This window comes from Desmodus rotundus, chromosome 4, assembly GCF_022682495.2.
Source record: "Desmodus rotundus isolate HL8 chromosome 4, HLdesRot8A.1, whole genome shotgun sequence".
NCBI lineage: Eukaryota > Metazoa > Chordata > Mammalia > Chiroptera > Phyllostomidae > Desmodus > Desmodus rotundus.
Window position 1 is genome coordinate 79,573,957 of NC_071390.1, and position 6,555 is coordinate 79,580,511.

Consider the following 6,555-nt stretch of genomic DNA (forward strand, 5'->3'; position numbering starts at 1 on the left):
TCTCTTCTCAACGTCCTTTTGGTTATTATTCTGCTCATTAGCATTTGTATTAAGCAATTCTTAGGAGGGGAAAATCAATCAAGGAAAGGAGCTTCAATTTAAGGCTTGGTGGGTGAGAGGTGGAATCTATTGGCTAAAATCAGATTATTTTTAGATTCTCTGTGGATTTCCTTTATTCATGTTATTTTCATCACCAATAGCATAGACAGGCTGATTATATTGTATAAGAGAAACATACATAGCTAAAGTTTTTTTGGAGTGTGCACATATTTAAACTAAAACTTCTAGGTGACATTTGTTTAAGTAATTATAATTTGAAGAGTGGTGAGGTAATGCTAGTGATAAAAACAGAAATTACAATTAAAAGACACATTGTTGCCTATAAACATAGGGCTTGATGATTATAGTAAGGAATTCTTCATATCCTAGAAGTAACTGACCCTGCATCTTAAACAATAGACCAAGTTACTCCTGACAATGCCTTTTGACCCACACAAACTGAGTTCTTGTTAGTGAGGGTATAGTATAATAGAAACAGTACATTTCAAAAATTCAACATAAATGTGAACAAAGCCTGAGCACACACTCTAAAATAAATCATGGCCATCACTTACTTCATGTTTGTTTACCTTGTAAAAGCCTCCAAGTTCTTTATTTCAGGCCTGAAGCTATTTCTTTTTGAATGACCATTGGCCTACTGTGTTTCCAAGGGGTGGAGGAGCTGTACATATTTGGGCTGCTTGAGGAAAGAGGGGAACTGAACACCAGGTTCCATGGATAGGGCAGAAAAGGACACAGGGAAATTCTGTGTCCTTGGTGGAGTTGGATTTGTGCTGAACTTGCAAAATGTATGAGTTCAGTGTCATCTGTTTTCAGTATTTCCTGAACAATTGATTTATTCCACATTATTAATGAACTTTGCAGCAGTTCTACTTGTCAGAGCCTACTCTGTAGGGGTCAATAATGAGAGGAAACCTGATGTTAGTGAATCCAGCTTAAGTGATTCTGTCATGCTAACGATTCAATATATCAGGACGAATGTCAGCTCCTTCCAATATGTTAATTCCTCTGATCCTATTTGCATAAACTACAGTCAATGAAATACAAGCTCCTCTCTACAATAGTTAATGAAGATTTGTAAAGGATTTTTAATTTACTTTTTTGTCTCCTTCAACATAAATTCTTGTTGAAAAAGGATATGGAAAGCAAAAATCATAGATAGGGCAGAAGATGTAAAAGATTACAAAGTCAAAATATATAGGAATATAAAATTCATTGGTATAAATGTAGTAGCTTCTTAATAATTCTGTGTATTTCATTTACTGCTTTCAAAAGGCACAGTTACTTTCTAAGGAAACTTGGGAACAAAGCATATTCTTATATTGTATTTTGAGTTGAGTTTTCAGTTTCCCTAGTCTTCCTGAAGTAAATTACCAGTTCACTAGTTTTCCCAAAGGATATTAAATCTGGGTTTTCTATCTCTCCTCCTAACCCACATTACCTTCCTGGGGCCACTGATATGTGACAGCAATGTTTATTTTAGAATCACCACTTCCTTTACTCTTAAGTTCAAGGTGAATATATATCACAATTTAAAAATAACATTAAGAAATTAGAATTTCTTTTTTTTTCTGGATTGAAATACACAGTTATGTAATTTAGCCAATGAAATCATTTTCCTTTTTGCTTTATTTTTATTTTTTTCACAAGCTTTAAGATTTCTATTCACTTGGAGTTCTTTTAGAAGTTTTTATCAATTAGTCAGCACCTGGGATTTATTAGCTTTCTCTATTTGTACAATTGGCAGCTGTACTATTCATTCAGATTGCAAACATTTCTCTTGTCTACTAATTTCCTTGGCTGTTTGGCAATGTGATTCAAAATTTACTTTTTCACCTATGACCATTACTACAGACTAATTTATTCATGTAACCTTGGTAAAGATAAACAAACAAAAAAACAAACAAGGGAGATCTAGAATTTTATTGTTGACTCTTGCTTAAGAAGTTTCCTGCCTCCGTGGCAGTCCCTGAGATAGTTTTCAGTCTCATTTAAGGTGAGATGACAATGATGTAACTAATGGCAGTGAGCACCATCAATCAACAAAGAGCCATAGCAGCAATATGGGCTGCTGTTGACATTTTGCTTCAGTGCTTACCTACCATCAGCCTGTTGACCTATTTGTCTGATTTTTTTTAACAGTGAATTTAATAAAGTTATCCAAACCATTTCCCTTACCTAAGTTGCTATGTTTTATCCCTCATTTTTAGTTTTAAATATGCAGAGCTTAACATTTTGAAAATTGCTACAATGAAATGTCCAGACCATATTTTGCTCATTTGTGCTAATACATAAATTGGATTAAATTTTCACATGTTGACCTCCTGTGGTGTGTGGCTGTTTTACTACATTTGTTGTATTGGAACTGGAGGATTGTGTTCCAGGATTATGGGTCCAGGTAATAAGTGAGCCATTACTATACTTTAACTTTCTAAAGATAGCCCCTGATGTGTGAATAAGGGAAGTATTTTGATGAATAAGTTTAGAGAGTTGACTTATCGTGTATATTTACTTTCAGGAGTCAGCTGGATTTTAAACTTCATGAGAACAAGGACTGATTTTCCTTTGTTTCATCATGGTAATGAGCACAATGTTATGCAATGTTAAATGATGTCTATATATCTTGTAGAATTTTCTTTTTTTGTTTTATTAGGTGGTTACACCAGAAGGTGTGCTAGAACATACAAGTGTGTGGGGGTTAAGCTTCCTGAGCCTGCTCCCCTGATGACACCAGGAGGTCTGCACAGTTGCACCTGAGGGCCCAACCAGCCAGCAGAGGGAGGAGAGACACAGGACAAGTGTCCTGTTGGGTGTCATGGTTTGCTCTATAAACTGGAAAGGGCGGCTCAGATTTTGATAAATACATTTATTGTGAGTAATGGCCTTAGTGAGCTCTGTCCATCAGTCTGCTCGAGTGGGCGCTCCACTTGCACAGAGACATGCATGGTGCCCCAGAGGCGTGTGCATGGGCTCCTGTCTAGGCAGAGAACAGGGCGTACACCCCTGCGTCCCACCAACAGGCAGGACGCCCCTTCCCAGACAGAAACCGCTGGCTTAGCCATGCAAGCCGAAATGCCGTCTGCATGCTTCTGAGTTGACCTTGTCCTGAAATATATACAGGTTGCTGGTGGCAGCCACAGCGATGATGTTGTTGGCGGTGTGCCAGGCCATGTGCAGAATCTTCTCACTGAAACCCAGACTGTCCACACTAATCTCGTCCTTCTTCCTCTTCCCACCTGGACACACTCTCTGAGGCTTCAGGCTGGTGCAAGGCTTGCTGTTCTCTGGAAACTTCCAGGGTAAGGTCCCTCTGCGTATTTCTATCAAACATCCTGAAGAAGTTGTTGTAGGACCCCGCCATAATCGCACTATCTGCGCCATTCCAGCAGCACTCATACTTGTCAAAGGTGCAGTCATTCTCACACAGAGAGCACAGTTTGCTTCGAAGGTACAAGTGGACCTGATAGGGTCTCAACAGGCCAGCTCTCCATGCTGAGGTCCCAGACCTTCATCGACAGGTACCGACCACTGTGACTGAATTTCACGTCGGAGATGGAGGAAATTATTTCTGAGAAGGAAGACCTACTGCTGGGATCCTCAGGTTCTTCAAAAAAATTGGAGCACCTGTCGCACAAGCAGATGGCGCCCTTGCTGCTGCTGTACACGCACACTTTGCACTGGTGCAGGCGGGTCTCCACCGCTGTGATCACCTCCATCAGCTCCTCCATGTCCGCAGGCTTGACATCCACGATGTTGAAGCTTCTGTCTGTGATCTCCAAATGCCACAGATTAATCCTTGGGTCATCTGCAGAAAGATACGTTTCATGATCACTCTTTATGGACATAGAATTTATATGGTATGTGTGAGCATTCCTAAAAATTTGTTGTGGACTTGCTTCTACCATGAGGTCCATGGGTTTCAATACTGGGACCCACAGTGCTGTAATTCTAAATGGGTCTTGAAGTCATCCATCTTCATCTTTCAAGTTATAACCTTCTGCTCTTTTATCCTGTTCACTTATTTTCCATAATTTAATAGTTTTATCATTTGTAGAGAGTAGAAAATGAGCAGCATTCTGTTGTGGTAACCACCTAATTTTCCCCTCAATTTCTAGACTTTTCAAATAGTCAAGCTCTGGTTCATGACTTTGAAAGATACTGTAAACATTATATTCTCCCCTAGAATGAGGGCGGCTTTTGTTCTCTTGTTCCCGCAGAAAAATAACAACTCTGCCACCCTTGTCTCCTGTCACAAGAAGACCTCCAGAGTAATTCAATTCAACAGTTGACATGATGTCAGCATCCGCCATGTCCTCGATGATGGCCCCCTTGACCCGCGAGAAGCACCACTGCAAGTCATTGCTGCCGGAGGGCCAGCTGCCACCTCTGGCTCCTGACAAGGCCAGCTGGCTGGCTGCACTCAGGTAGTTGTGGAGAAGCAGGCAGCCCCACACACATGAATTAATTACTAAAATTCTGTGGCACACTAAAAATATATGTTATATTTTTGTCAATCTGACAAAAAATAAATATAATTTTGATTTATTTATAAAAAAACAGTAAGTAGGAACCCATTTTGCTCTAAAGTGACTTTTTAAAAAATCAAGTATCTATACTTGCATGTAAGGATTTATGGTACCAAGAATTACCAATTAGATGCAGCCTTATTGTGCAATGTTACAAAAATTATGCAACTTTATTATATGACCTATATATTTATGGTTCAAGACAGCGTGTTCACACTGGAGGGGTATTGTTTCATTGGTTATTGTCATTTTTTATTTGACAATCTAAGGTAAAAGAGGTCAGTGTCCCTAAATAGTCAGGTATTGCATGTTTTAAATATTCTTGTGGCATAGTTTAAAAATTGCTATTCTAAAGCATAATGGATCTCCTTTGTGGTACTTATGTTGCTTTGTATAATAAATTGCTAAAGGTAAAAAAGAAGTCCTCAACTTGGGGTTGATGTTTATGTGACCAGGAAACTCAACTGGTTTGGAAGTTAAATCTTACCCATTTCTGTTAGTATAAAGCCTTCTAGTCATATATGAGTCAGGCCACTAGTATGTTGTAAGAAATAAATTGTCTGGGTGCTTTCTTTCACCTGTTCTACCCTGTCAGGTCTTCAGGAGTCACCCTTCAAGGTTTCTATGCCAGGGGGCTTATTCATTGCACCTTCCCCCACTACACACACACACACACACACACACACACTCAATTATATCCTGGCAGTGCCAGATTCCATGAGTGCTGAGTTGACTCACTCCTCTGACACCGAGATCAAGCTAATATTCTACCATGTTCATTGGAGAGGACATAAGTCTTCCTCTGTTCCCTTGATATCAGTTATTGAAACTGGGAAAATGACCTGCATATTTAAATGCTCACTTCCATGAAAGCCAAACTCATGAGGCAGGTTCTGGTTGAGAAGGAAATGGGTTTGTTCAGAAGTTGACAATCTGATAAGGTAGCAGGCTCATTCCTCCAAAACCATTTTAGCATCTCAGGCATACTGTCTAGGTTATACAGCGGAAGTGTGGGAAGGTGGGAGGCAGCTAAAGAAATTCTGGTGATGTGCAGTTTCTCAGCTCTGCTCTCAGGTGGTCTCATTGTTATCTTCTGCATGTGTCATCATGCAGTTCCATTGCTCTATCTCCAGTTTTACTTCTCATGTTTAGGAGCAGGACACGCAAGGAGTGTTTCTGTTGGTTCTGACATGAATTGCTGATGTTTGTGCAGTTCTTGTAGTCATTCCTTGGTCAGGCAGAAACTGCAACTGCTGATATCTATCAATTACTCATAAGGAAGCTTTTACTACATGATTTTTCTATGTATCTGTTAGTAGAACCTATTCTATAATTATTACTTGATTAGTATTTTTTCCAGTCACTGGTACAACTCCCCACTATCAATTATTACTCCATTTCTATGGTGCCTTTTAAAGAGTAGTTTCCTTTAATTTGCTGTGGAATGAAAGCTCTTGATTAGAAGCAAAGCTCTTAGCATCAAATAGAATTGTTTCTAAGGGTTTAGATATGTCTTCCCAATTTGGTTAAGGCAGCAATTATTTTAATTAAACAATATATCAAAAGGACAGTAAGAAATATAGTTAATGCAAGTTTTAGGATTCCTCCTAAAACAGACTTGATCTCATTTAGTATCCATGAAAATGAAGAAAACCAATCTGTGATTCCTTCACTCATCCCTTCAAGTAGAGGGATATGGTGGCCCAATGTAAGTTGCCTCTGTGTAGCTTGTTGACAAATCTTGGCAACACTGGTTTCCACCTAGGAAGAGATATTGATATAAGTATAACAAGAGGAGTTAATAGTCGTGCAAACACACCCATGTCTGGCTAAGATATAATCTAATTCTATGCAATTGTCTAATACTACTTCAGCTAAAGAGTCCAAAGATTCCTGTAGGTTGGCAATTGAAACAGCAGGTCCATTAACTATAATCATTAATTATTTAGAGAGATTCCATAGGACGTAT

The 6,555-nt window shown here is 39.0% G+C and overlaps 1 pseudogene; it reads right to left on the minus strand.

Annotated features, from left to right (window-relative positions):
- Positions 1-3,085: 3,085 nt before the first annotated feature.
- Positions 3,086-4,385, minus strand: LOC112317727 (serine/threonine-protein phosphatase 2A 55 kDa regulatory subunit B delta isoform pseudogene; annotated as a pseudogene).
- Between the last annotated feature and the right edge of the window lie 2,170 nt (positions 4,386-6,555).